The 14,292-nt window shown below is 44.5% G+C and overlaps 1 protein-coding gene across 2 annotated transcripts in view; it reads left to right on the top strand.

Annotated features, from left to right (window-relative positions):
* Positions 1 to 14,292, top strand: part of LOC124795039 — a 397,696-nt gene that overhangs the window by 306,364 nt on the left and 77,040 nt on the right. The window lies entirely within an intron of this gene.

Raw genomic sequence — 14,292 nt, 5'->3', positions numbered from 1 at the left:
GTTCAAATGGCTCTGAGCACTATGGGACTTAACAGCTGTGGTCATCAGTCCCCTAGAACTTAGAACTACTTAAACCTAACTAACCTAAGGACATCACACACATCCATGCCCGAGGCAGGATTCGAACCTGCGACCGTAGCAGTCGCGCGGTTCCGGACTGCGCGCCTAGAACCGCGAGACCACCGTGGCCGGCTAGAATCCTGCTGCATATCGACGTTAACGATATGGGCCTGTAATTTAGTGGATTACTCCTTCTACCTTTCTTGAATATTGGTGTGACCTATGCAACTGTCCAGTCTTTGGATACGGATCATTCGTCGAGCGAACGGTTGTATATGTTTGTTAAGTATGGAGCTAATGCATCAGCATACTCCGAAAGGAACCTAATTGGTAAACAGTCTGGACCAGAAGACTTGCTTTTATTAAGTGATTTAAGTTGCTTCACTACTCCGATGATATCTACTTCTACGTTACTCATGTTGGCAGCTGTTCTTGATTCGAATTCTGGAATATTTACTTCGTCTGCTTTGGTGAAGGCATTTCGGAAGGCTGTGTTTAGTAATTCTGCTTTGCCAGCACTGTCTTCGATAATATCTCCATTGCTATCGGGCAGAGAAGGCATTGATTGTTTCTTGCCTCTAACATACTTCACATACGACCAGAATCTCTTTGGATTTTCTGCCAGGTTTCGAGACAAAGTCCGCGCTATATTTCGAGCTCCTCTAAAGGATCGCTAGTCTGGAGGATTTTGCGTCTGTTTAAATTTGGCATGTGTGTTTCGTTGTTTCTGCAACAGTGTTCTAACCCGCTTTGTGTACCAAGGAGGATCAGCTCCGTCGTTTGTTGATTTATTTCGTGTAAATCTCTCAATTGCTGCCGATACTGTTTCTTTGAATGCAAGCTACATCTGGTCTACACTTACATTATTAATTTGGAATGAGTAGAGGTTGTCCCTCAGGAAGGTGTCAAGTGAATTTTTATCTGCTTTTTTGAATAGGTATATTTTTCGCTTATTTTTGGAGGATTATAATATTCAATCTCGCTACGACAACTCTGTGTTCGCTAATCCCTGTATCGGTTTTGATGCTCGTTATTATCAGGATTATTTGTTGCTAAGAGGTTAAGTGTGTTTTCACAACCGTTTACTATCCGCATGGGCTCATGAACTAACTGCTCGAAATAATTTTCAGAGAACGCGTTTAGCACAATTTCGGATGATATTTTATGTGTACCTCCGGAACTGAACATGTATTTTCGCCAACATATCGAGGGTAAATTAATGTCACTACCAACTATTATCGTATGAGTCGGATACGTGTTTGAAATCAAATTCAAGTTTTCTTTGAACCTTTCAACTACTGTATCATCTGAATTGGGAGGTCGTTAAAAGGATCCAGTAACTATTTTATTCCGGTTGCCAAGAATGACCTCTACCCATACTAACTCAAAATGTCGCAACGTGTGGGAATTATGTGCTTTCCAAAAAGCGATCTTTTATTTGTGTTTCGTGGTGTCCATATATACCCCGCAAGACACCTAATAGTGTGTAGCGGATGGTATCACTACCTTTTTCCCCATTCCTTGATCCCTTCGCTAATGGCGAGTGGGAGGCATAATTGTCGGTAAACCTTCGTATGAACTCTAATTTCTCGGATTTTCTCGTAGTCCTCATTTCGTAAAACATGTAGGAGAAAGTAACGTGTTTCCCGAGTCATCCCACAGAAATGTTCTCTCTCGAGATTTCAGTAGTAAATCTCTCCGCGATGTTCAACACCTCTCTCGTACCGTCTGGGCAGGAATTACTTGAGTGTCTTCGTAACTCTCTCGCGCTGACTAAATAATTCCATCAAGACACGCGCGAGTCTTCGTTGAATCTTCAATGTCTCTTCTATTAATACAACTTGATGCAAACTGATGGGCCATACTCAAGAATCGGTCAAAAAAGTGTTGTTTAAGTCATTTCTGATTTTGACGTATTAAATTTCATTTGCGATTCTCCCATTTAACCTCATTCCGACATCTGCATTTCCTAAAATTTATTTTGTGTGGTCATTCCACTTAAGAAATGGTTCAAATGGCTCTGAGCACTATGGGACTTAACATCTGAGGTCATCAGTCGCCGAGAACTCAGAACTATCCTAAGGACATCACACTCATCCATGCCCGAGGCAGGATTCGAACCTGCGACCGTAGCAGTCGCGCGGTTCCGGACTGAAGCACCTAGAACCGCTCGGCCACAGCGGCCAGCTCCAATTAAGATTGCTCTTTAAGCTTACTCCTAGGTATTTCACAGCAGCTACTGTTTACACTGATTTATCGCCAGTATTATAGTCGAACACTAATAGATTTCTTTGTGTATTAATGGCCAATGCGTTACATTTATTTATAATAAGTTTGAACTGTCAGTTCATGCATCAGTCATCAATGCTTTACAGATATGTAGATCTCCTTTGGTTGTTAGCTGACACTCTTGTGTGTCAACGGAACGGCACTTCCAGAAATTCACCGCTTCATTCGTAATACAGATAGATCAGAAGTTACTAAACAGAACATTAATATTACATTCTTACCCGGAACTCAGACTTGTGCCTTTGCTCTTCACAGACAATTCTCTACCAATTGAAACATCCGAGTACCTCACGCTACGTTACCTAAAGTCCATGGTAGAAATGGAGGTTTGGGTATATGATAGTTGATTACATCTCTGGTTGTACGTAAATAACTTTACGTTTTTTTTTGTAAGCTGTCACAGTAACTTGTCACTTTTTTAAATTATTTAATAAAGCAACCTGTTGAGAGGTATGACTTCATCATTACGTAATACAAAATCACTGAGCTTAAGTAGACATGTATCTTCACTTTTTAGCTTTTAGGGTCGACTGCGCTGTGAATTACTCTATTCGACAGAAATAAGCATGCTCTTGTGGCGTACACTCCTTCCATTACTGTCCGCAGCTCGTGGTCGTGCGGTAGCGTTCTCGCTTCCCGCGCCCGGGTTCCCGGGTTCGATTCCCGGCGGGGTCAGGGATTTTCTCTGCCTCGTGGTGACTGGGTGTTGTGTGATGTCCTTAGGTTAGTTAGGTTTAAGTAGTTCTAAGTTCTAGGGGACTGATGACCATAGATGTTAAGTTCCATAGTGCTCAGAGCCATTTTTGAACCTTCCGTTACTGTGGCTTACCCGATAATTATTGTGCAGTGCTTTTACACGTGTGAAGTACGCTGGTGATGTTACAATTTTAAGTGGAGATTTTAACTTACTGGCTATAGACTGGGAGACTCAAGTGATTACTATAAGTAGCAGAGACAGATAATCGAATAACATAGTTCCAAGTGCTTTATTCGAAAATTACCTTGAGGACTTACAGCATCGTCAGGTGAAGATAACGCATTAGACCTCATCGTGACAGATACACCCGAACTTTAAAACTCAGAAAATGGAATCAGTGATCATAAGGCCATAACAGCATCACTTAACACGGCTGTAAATAGGAACACAAAGAAAGTATTGGAAGATCTTTCTTTTTAGCAAAAGCAACGAGAGACAAATTTCAGATTACCTGACTCATCAACACGAAAATTTCATCTCCAGCACTGACAATGTTGACCGTTAATGGACAAAATTCAGGAGCATCCTACGGTACGCTCTACACGGGTATGTGAGGGATGGAAAAGACCCGCCGTCGTTCCACAACAGTGTTAGAAAGCTGCTACGAAAGCAAAGAGAACTTATAAGTTCAAACTTCCGGTCTGAGAGGCCGTGGTCGATCTGTAAACTACTTCTTCCTGACGTTTCGTTGCCAACTGCGGGCAACATCTTCCACGGTGAGTCAACGACTGGCTGCAGACCGTTGACGTCCCGTTTATACAGGGCGCATAGACGGCACCACCATACGTCACATGGGGCCGACTCTAAGTCTGTCTCTGACTAACGTCATTATTCTCGATTGAAGGCAATTGATTGTCACGTCGTGGGTGCAAAATCGACCGTCATATCTTATCTAACTTCAAGTCTTCCTCTTTTCTATTAAAATTAGTCTCTGTTAGTGAGATGAGTATGCTAGCCAGGACATTATTATGCACGCATGTATAGAGAAACTATAGAAGTTCAGAAACACCACAATAATTTTAATAGAAAAGAGGAAGGCTTAAAGTTGGGTAAGATATTGCGGTCGACTCTGCACCAACTACGTGACGGTCGATTACCTTCAATTGAGAATAATGACGTTAGTCAGAGATAAACTTACAGTCGGCCCCACGTGACGTATGGTGGTGCACTCTATGCACTCTATATAAACGGTACCTCCACGGCCTGGCAGCCAGTCGTTGACTCACCTCGGAAGATGTTGCCCGCAGTTGTCAACGAAACGTCAGAAAGAAGTCGTCTTACAGATCGCCCACGGCCTCTCAACCCGGAAGTTTTAGCTAATAAAGACGCCGGCCATGAAAGCTTGCACATTATGAAAGAGATCTTAACTGCAGATTTAAAGCGGTGGCGCTCGAACCAAGGGTTAGCCGGTTCGGATCCTGGTGATGGGAGAAAAATTCACTGCCAGTATTTGGACGGCAAGGGGAGGAGAGGTGGTGGTGTAAAGTTCCTGATCATCAGACTTTGCGTCAGCGTCCTGGTGTAAATACCAAACCTCTCCGCAGTGTCTCATGAAGTCAGAGCATGTGACACTATTGATGGCGATCCGTCCGTCGGATAGGGACGTTAAGTTAGGCGGCCCCCTCGGTGCTATTTGCGAGGATTAGGCTATGTGCCGGCACCGACTTTCACCTTCACCCTTCTCTCATCATCGTCACTATCATCTTCATCATGGTCTCGGGTAAACACAAGGTGGGCTTCAGTCATAAATGGTGTAGGCTGAACACACGAAGAACGTAGGTACAGGAACTATTGGCATAACAATTATAAACCGTCGTAGGTGTGTTGGGCAAGTACCAGAGTTCCAAGCGCTAAAAGAAAGCACTGATGCTCAAATCGTTATAGGCACTGAAAGCTGGCTAAAGCAGGATATAAGTTCAGCGGTGGTCTAGCGGTTCTAGGCGCTCAGTCCGGAACCGCACGAGTGCTACCGTCGCAGGTTCGAATCCTACCTAGGGCATGGATGTGTGTGATGTCCTTAGGTTAGTTAGGTTTAAGTAGTTCTACGTTCTAGGGGACTGATGACCACAGATGTTAAGCCCCATAGTGCTCAGAGCCATTTGAACCATTAGAACACAGCGTATCATTCTAAACGGAGGAAAGTCTTCAGACGTAAAAATAACTTCGGGCGTGCACCAGGGAGTGTTGTGGGTCCATTACTTTTCACAAACACACAGAACGTCTGAAGTTTCATGAGGCTTTTTGTGGATGATGCTCTTGTATACAGAGAAAGTTGTAGCGAAATGCAGGAAGACGTGTAGATGATCGACGCTTGGTGCAGGGAGTGAAGTTGGTCCTAAACACGTAACAAATGTAACGTATTGCGTATACATAAGACAAAAAACCCTTTGTTGTATGATTACACGATAGTAGAATAATCACTGGAAGCAGTTACTTCCATAAAATGTTTGGGAGAATGCGTACAGAGCGATTTGAAGTAGAACGGCAACACAAAATTAATCGTGGGTAAGGCGGATGCCAGGCTGAGATTCATTGGAAGAATTCTCAGGAAACGTAGTCCATCAACAAAGATAGTAGCATACAAAACACTTGTTCGACCCATGCCTGAACATTGCTCGTCCGCACCAGACTGGATTGACAGAGGAAACAGAGAGGAGTCAGAGCAGATTAGGTCGTTTAGCTGCAGATTCAGTTAGCAAGCAGGAAAGCGTCACAGAGATGCACACTCAACTCCTGTGAGAGACGCTGCAATGGAGGCGTTCTGCACATGACTACCGCTAAAATTCCGAGAGCGTACGTTCCTAGAGCAGCCACCGAGTGAGGTGGCGACATGATTATCAGACTCGCATTCGGGAGGACGACGGTTCAAACCCGCATCTGGCCATTCTGCTTTAGGTTTTCCGTGATTTCCCTAAATCGCTTCAGGCAAATGCTGGGATGGTTCTGTTGAAAGGGAACGGCCGACTTCCTTCCTCATCCTTCCCTAATCCTATGGGACCGAAGACCTCGCTGTTTGGTCCCCTCCCCCAAATCAACCAATCAACCTAGAAGAGTCAACCAGGTTATTACTTATTCCTACGTACATCTAGCCAAAAGACCATGAAGGAAAAATTAAGATTCGAGCCCACACGGAGGCTTACCAGCAATCGTTCTCCCAGCGAACCATACGCAACTAGGGCAGGAAAACGGAGAAAGTGTCAGAGGTACACAAAATACCCTCCGCTCGCTCGAATACCACAGTGATGGATGGAGGAATATTAGTCACAAGAGGGCAGCCACTTCCAATGAACAGAGCTGTGCACACAAAGTGACATTAAATACTACTACAGTAAAACCTCTGTGTATTAAAGGTAAATGTTTTTGTATTACCAGTTTTGGCTGATGAGCTGATAAAAAAAAAATTTGTTCAAATGGCTCTGAGCACTATAGGACTTAACATCGGAGGTCATCAGTCCCCTAGAACTTAGAAGTACTTAAACCTTACTAACCTAACGACATCACATACATCCATGCCCGAGGCAGGATTCGAACCTGCGACCGTAGCAGTCGCGCGGTTCTAGACTGAAGCGCCTAGAACCGCTCGGCCACCGCGGCGGGCAAAAAATTGGTGTTGCCTACATTATTTCAAATACGACGTAAAACTTAGCGATATCTTTGTAACTAGCTTATCCAGAAAACAGACAGGAAATGTGGAGTGGTGTGTTGTAAATCTGGAGAGATCTGAGACTGGAGAAAGCAAGGACAAAATTTTCTCTGGTATTATAAACTGTTGATAATTTTGCGAAGGGGAAGGGGCGATGAAAACGAATCACGGTTTCTTACAAAATGAAACTCAAAACTATTGAGAACGTGTATCTTAATCACTGAACATACTAATGCTGCCACTTTATAATAGAGACCTATATCTACGATGTTTTTATCTGAGAGAGTTGAGTGTATATGAGATTTGTGCACATTATTTTGCTGCCAGACAGGTAACGTTCCGCTACATGCACAAGACTTTGTGTAATAAAATTGTAATGGTTTTTGACATTGACTGTTAACACGAGAACAAATGATCGCAAGCTGGTGGTGCAACGCCACTGGAATTTTTCAGAACGCAGATCCATCAGGCATTTTCAGTTGCACGGAGAACAGTGGTGAACGGCCAAGTACACTGGTGCGCAAACTTAAGAACGAAAGTAGCTTTTGCATGGTGTTTCACTGCCAAGCAGCGTAGCTCGATGAAACTTAGACCATACACAGAACCGGTACAGTGTAGTACAGCAGATAACTGAAAAAAGCACGATGAGACGACAGAAATGAAACTTTTATTCAAAGACCTTAATTACACTGAAGTCACCGCGATTTGTGAAGGCGAGACGTAGTTCTTAAAAGGGTGTGTGATCGCCACGGAGCACAACGTGGCCCCATGTTGGCCGCAAAGTTGGCAAGGAGCTCTTGTGATAGGACGTCGCGTTCCTTCACCAGCGCTGTTCGCAACTGTTGTATGGTCGTTGGTGCATGTGGACATGCTACAATACGTCTCCCCAATGCATGTCAGACGTGCTAGATGGCATTTAAGTCGGGGGAACGGATACAACAGTCCATTCGCCGAATATCTTCTCTTCCCAAGAGTTCCTCCAGCTGTGCTATTCGATGTGGTCGCGCACTGTCATCCATAAAAATTAATTCAGCCCCGAATTCACGTCTGAAGAGACGCACATGGGGAGGAAGTACAGTGTCACAATAATGCTGACTTTTGAGTGCACCGTTTTCAAGGATCTGGAGGGTCGTACGCTCACAGCACCACTCCCGGGTTCCCGGGTTCGATTCCCGGTGGGGTCAGGGATTTTCTCTGCCTCGTGATGATTGGGTGTTGTGTACTGTCCTTAGGTTAGTTAGGTGTAAGTAGTTCTAAGTTCTAGGGGACTGATGACCATAGATGTTAAGTCCCATAGTGCTCAGAGCCAGCTCACAGCAACATTATGCCTCCCCGCACCACAATACCTAGATCACCAAAAAGACTATGTTCAAGAATGTTCCTTGGTGCATTACGTGTTCCAGTCTTTCTCTATGTCAGGGTACGCGCAGAATCAAAACTCAAGAAATTTGCTCTCATCTGTGACGGGCACGACACCCCACTTCCCTTTGGCCCAGTCCCTGTGCTCGCCGATGTGCTTGTGTCAACACAGCGCAAAGTACAGGTCGTCGGGCAAAGGGACCATCCCCATGCAGCATCCGTGTCACTGCGGAGAGTGAGAGTGGACACCTTGCAGTCCTGTCCAATGTGGTTACAACTGCCCCCGTTGTTTGACGTGGCTCTCTTCTTGCCTGTAGCGGACATCTGCTGCTGTGGTTGACCCTAGTCGACCACCTCTTCTCCTTCGGGCAGCAGCGCCTGTGATTCGGAAGGCCCCCATGCACGAGAAACATTACCGTGAGCCATACCGAACTCTTGGGGTACACTCGACACATTTCGTCCTTCTTCCAGTTTCCCGATGATTCTTCCCCGTATGAAGTCATTCAAATGTTGCCTCCGGTCCATGTTGTAACGAAGAACAACACGGAAGTGCGCCGTAACAGCTCGTTGATTGACACACACTATCTTTTCCTGTTCCTTTAACTGCCTCGTGTTGCAGGGCCAGCCCTATTTGGCGCTACAGTCGCACTGCCCTCTCGCCATGTGACGTCCAACTTTCTGTGCACGACTGGGAGACCTCTAGCGACGTGGTCCCGCACTTCCATTCAGTTACTTTATCATTCTCGTCCGTAAGTTTTGCAGAGCAGTGTAGTCTTGAGATATCGCGACAACTTTCTCAGCGAGAACTTGTTGCTAGTCAAAACATGTTCTGGATTTTTTCAGCCATAATGAATAGATAAGTCTGTCTTTGTAGTGGGGAGTGGATTCGATTTGGGACTGCAGTGTTCAACTACCGCCCCGTCGCTAGGTGCGGCCTTGCTGACACGTCTCCGTCAGTACTGGGTGATCAAAAAGTCAGTATAAAGTTGAAAACGTAATAAACCACGGAATCATGTAGATAGAGAGGTAAAAATTGACACACGTGCTTGGAATGACATGGGGCTTTATTAAAACCACCCCATATTGCTAGACGCGTGAAAGATCTCTTGCGCGTCGTTTGGTGATGATCGTGTGCTCAGCCGCCACTTTCGTCATGCTTGGCCTCCCAGGTCCCCAGACCTCAGTCCGTGCGATTATTGGCTTTGGGGTTACCTGAAGACGCAAATGTATCGTGATCGACCGACATCTCTAGGGATGCTGAAAGACAACATGCGACGCCAATGCCTCACCGTAACTCCGGACATGCTTTACAGTGCTGTTCACAACATTATTCCTCGACTACAGCTATTGTTGAGGAATGATGGTGGACATTTTGAGCATTTCCTGTAACGAACATCATCTTTGCTGTGTGTTACTTTGTTATGCTAATTATTGCTATTCTGATCAGATGAAGCGCTATCTGTGGGGAATTTTTTGAACTTTTGTATTTTTTGGTTCTAAAATAACCCCATGTCATTCCAAGAATGTGTGTCAATTTGTACCTCTCTATCTACATTATTCCGTGATTTATTCAGTTTTCAAATTTATACTGATTTTTTGATCACTCGGTATATCGGAAGCCACACTGTTTGCAGTGCTACCCACAGTAACTTAAGGCCTCATGTCAAGGAAACATTACTATCGACGTACAACTGAAGCGACGTCTTCAATTTCTGGACGTGGGAGTACCGTATTATGAAGCACTGCTTGTTCTACTCTGTCCGTTTGCGGACGCTTCTAGCTACGTCGAAAGGTACGTTGTCTTAGTCAGTGATCCTATCCTCTGCGAGACAACTGCCATGCGGGGTGAATGTGGTCTCCGATAATTGATACTATTAAATCTCTCTTCTCTGTGACTAGTGAAAGTATTAACATTTTGTATACCAAATCTTAAAGGTCTCAGGTCAATGTAAATGTATGTACACTTTTAATTCTCTGTTTATTTTGTATAATGTAGGTCTTTTATCTCCGATTTTTAGCATGATTTCCGTCTGAGAGAGCAGAGTGAATATCATCGTCATTTTCCGATCTCTTGTCCTGACCCTTTGTCCAGTTAAAAACCGTTCTCCCAAGCCACCCATACTGGGTTGGTACATTAAAGTAGCACGATAGGGAAGAATTTCCGTTCCCGACACAAAAAGGGGTTGTGTATTCTTTTGTGTATTGTGAAAAACAACAGGTGTCGTATTAATCACCCCAAGGACAGTTTTCGTTTGGGCCGTCTCGATCTATGTACCCCAAAAACAAAGCAACGTATTTCAGGAAAATTAGAGAAAAAAGTACTTCAGGACTCTCAGAAATAACAGGTATATAAAGAGTGTCATGAGAGCTTTAAGGGATGAATAGATGGCAACGGGATCGCATCTCGATGACTATCACGAATTTGATACTATGGGATTAAAGTGTACTGCTACAGATTAAAAGCCTGCAAAATGTCACATTCAGTTAATGTCTGTTTTCCTAATACTGCTCGATCATCACAGTTTGATAAAATTTCAAATCATCATATTTCCGCGGGAAAAAAAAAATCTGTAAAAAGTATAGTATAGTGAGTTAACGCATAACATGGAAATTACGTGTGATATAATGGAATCTTAGAATTATCAGGAAAACGCGAACATTATTTAAAATATTTATGACTGTCCAATCCAACTTAAAGCTTCCGTGAAGTTTGAAAAGTAGGAGAGCGGTGAGGTACTGTCGGAGTTGAGTCTATGAGTCGCACCCGTGTAGCTCAGTCGCTAACATGTAAGCGGTGAGAGACAGAGGTACTTTCCATCAGACAAACGCGATTAAACCATCGTAGTGCGAACACATCGTGAAATGACGGTTAAACGTACACGGTCCTATCACACTAATGTGACTATCACCTATGTTTGGCGTCAAAGTGCAATAACCACTCATAGACGGCAGGTGGAAGCACTAGTACTGGAGTGAATATAGAGCGTGTAGGAAGGGACGCGGAAAACAGTGCAGACGTTGTCGTAGTGCGGAAACGAAGCGATTCAGCGGACGTCCAAAAGGGTATGATCATTGGCTTGTGGGCCAGAGGTGGAAGCATTTCCGGAACGACTAAGTTTGTAAACTGTTTGCGTGCCGACGTGGTTAAAGTGTATCGTGCATGGCAGCAGATGACAGGAACCAGCAACAACTGCAGGAGTCTGCACGGGCGAATTTTCCCAACAGCGACTCCTCAACGACCATTAGGCGAACGTTGCTGCGCAGGGGCCTCTGCAGCAGGCGCCTGATACCCGCACCCCTGCTGACTGCTGCTTCTTGGCGACGAAGGCTGGAATTTGCAATCCAGTACCGCAAGTGAACTTCCACTGAATGACGACAGGTGGTCTTTTCAGATGAATCATGCTTTATGCTCCATCGTACAGATGGCCTTCGCGTGTCCGGCTTGAATCGTTTGAAAGCAAACATCCTGCAACCAGGAGGGAGCTTTGTGGTCTGGAGAATGTTTTCGTGGCATTCACTGGCTGGTCTCATCATTTATGGAAGGCACAAATATGCCTCAAAACATTTTTTTTTTTGAGAAGTCTTCATTTAGATCAGCATGGGTTTCGAAAAAGACGGTCGTGTGAAACCCAGCTCGAGCTATTCGTCCACGAGACTCAGAAGGCCATAGACACTGGTTCACAGGTAGATGCCGTGTTTCTTGACTTCCGCAAGGCGTTCGATACAGTTCCCCACAGTCGTTTAATGAACAAAGTAAGAGCATATGGACTATCAGACCAATTGTGTGATTGGATTGAAGAGTTCCTACATAACAGAACGCAACATGTCATTCTCAATGGAGAGAAGTCTTCCGAAGTAAGAGTGATTTCAGGTGTGCCGCAGGGGAGTGTCATAGGACCGTTGCTATTCACAATATACATAAATGACCTTGTGGATGACATCGGAAATTCACTGAGGCTTTTTGCAGATGATGCTGTGGTGTATCGAGAGGTTGTAACAATGGAAAATTGTACTGAAATGCAGGAGGATGTGCAGCCAATTGACGCATGGTGCAGGGAATGGCAATTGAATCTCAATGTAGACAAGTGTAATGTGCTGCGAATACATAGAAAGATAGATCCCTTATCATTTAGCTACAAAATAGCAGGTCAGCAACTGGAAGAATTTCATTCCATAAATTATCTGGGAGTACGCATTAGGAGTGATTTAAAATGGAATGATCATATAAAGTTGATCGTCGGTAAAGCAGATGCCAGACTGAGATTCATTGGAAGAATCCTAAGGAAATGCAATCCGAAAACAAAGTAAGTAGGTTACAGTACGCTTGTTTGCCCACTGCTTGAATACTGCTCAGCAGTGTGGGATCCGTACCAGATAGGGTTGATAGAAGAGATAGAGAAGATCCAACGGAGAGCAGCGCGCTTCGTTACAGGATCATTTAGTAATCGCGAAAGCGTTACGGAGATGATAGATCAACTCCAGTGGAAGACTCTGCAGGAGAGACGCTCAGTAGCTCGGTACGGGCTTTTGGTAAAGTTTCGAGAACATACCTTCACCGAAGAGTCAAGCAGTATATTGCTTCCTCCTACGTATATCTCGCGAAGAGACCATGAGGATAAAATCAGAGAGATTAGAGCCCACACAGAAGCTTACCGACAATCCTTCTTTCCACGAACAATACGAGACTGGTATAGAAGGGAGAACCGATAGAGGTACTCAGGGTACCCTCCGCCACACACCGTCAGGTGGCTTGCGGAGTATGGATGTAGATGTAGATGTAGATTGGCAACAGAAAATAGTTGAATCCTCGACATTGTGTTATTTTGCCGGCCGCTGTGGCCGAGCGGTTCTAGGCGCGTCAGTGTGGAACCTCGCGACTGCAACGTTCGCAGGTCTGAATCCTGCTTCGGGCATGGATGTGTGTGATGTCCTTAAGTCAGTTAGGTTTAAGTAGTTCTAAGTTCTAGCGAACTGATGCCCTCAGATGTTCAAACTCATAGTGCGCAGAGTCATTTGAACATTTTGTGTTATTTTCTGCTAGAACTCAATAGGATTCACCAGGATCGCAATGAGAGGAGTGATAAAAACACTCTATTAAACATCCTAAAGTTTACCGTTCCCAAGGTATATTTTGTCTTCTTGATTTATGCGATCGGAAGATGAAACACCGGCGCGCAGTCTACATCTACATGCCGAGATACTGCCGCCTCCGCGCCACGTAGCACTCCATGCGCTGTCATTTCTCACTGAACGCATATCTCTCTCTCTCTCTCTCTCTCTCTCTCTCTCTCTCTCTCTCGTTCGCTCGTCTCAACCCCATGGCGCTATTTTAAATAAAACTTGTAGCTCAAAAAACGTCTTCATTAGTTAGCAACGTGATGATCAATATTAGTGTGACTATTTTCCTCTGATTTCACCACTAAATATTTATTTACTTGAGTAAACGTTAATCTTTTGAGCACATTGCCAACTATCTATATGATTAACCTTGATTTATCGATGTACCAATTGACTGTTTGAGTCATGCCTATCGGTAGGACCGAGTACAATTTAAAAAAAAAAAGGTGCTGGTGGAGTGCTTCGAAAGCACCACGGAATGAAATCTCTTTCGATGGATTTTACTTTTAAAAGGAACTGGCGGAACCTTAGATGTACCACCGCACTTGGGGTAAAGCGGTAGCAGCGCAGTAAGCAGTTTATAGTCGTAGTCTCTGTTCCTCGACCGTGACTATTTGTTAAAATTTATAAACAGTTTTCAGTCAGACTGCTACGCCACAATTATTTGTTATCCTGATTAATTTTCGTAATATATCATGTTTATACTGATTTGTATGGTATGTCGCAGTCGTGGATGTGTGAGGTATTAGAGGTTCCATCCCCCGAACCCTCATAACCCTGGACCTCTTGCGTATTAGCACGTGATTGCGTCATTTCAGGTTCATGTAGCTGCCGCATTTACTAAAAACGGCGATCACTGCGGGTACCAGTAGGCAGTCGTAACAGCGGGCTTCTGCAGTCCGGAGGCTTTTAATTCTTACAGGAAGAAACCATGTCTCTAAATCCCTAGTGACATTCTCATCAGTCCCGTTCCCTCTCCGCTGCCTTAACGACTGGTGCCGACGCGAACAATACTCCTGAGATCACAGACACGTGCACTGCTTTGTTACTTGTAGGAATGAGCGTT

Source organism: Schistocerca piceifrons, chromosome 4 (assembly GCF_021461385.2).
Source record: "Schistocerca piceifrons isolate TAMUIC-IGC-003096 chromosome 4, iqSchPice1.1, whole genome shotgun sequence".
NCBI lineage: Eukaryota > Metazoa > Arthropoda > Insecta > Orthoptera > Acrididae > Schistocerca > Schistocerca piceifrons.
Note: the sequence above shows the minus strand (reverse complement) of the source record. Positions and strands in the feature narration are given on the sequence as shown.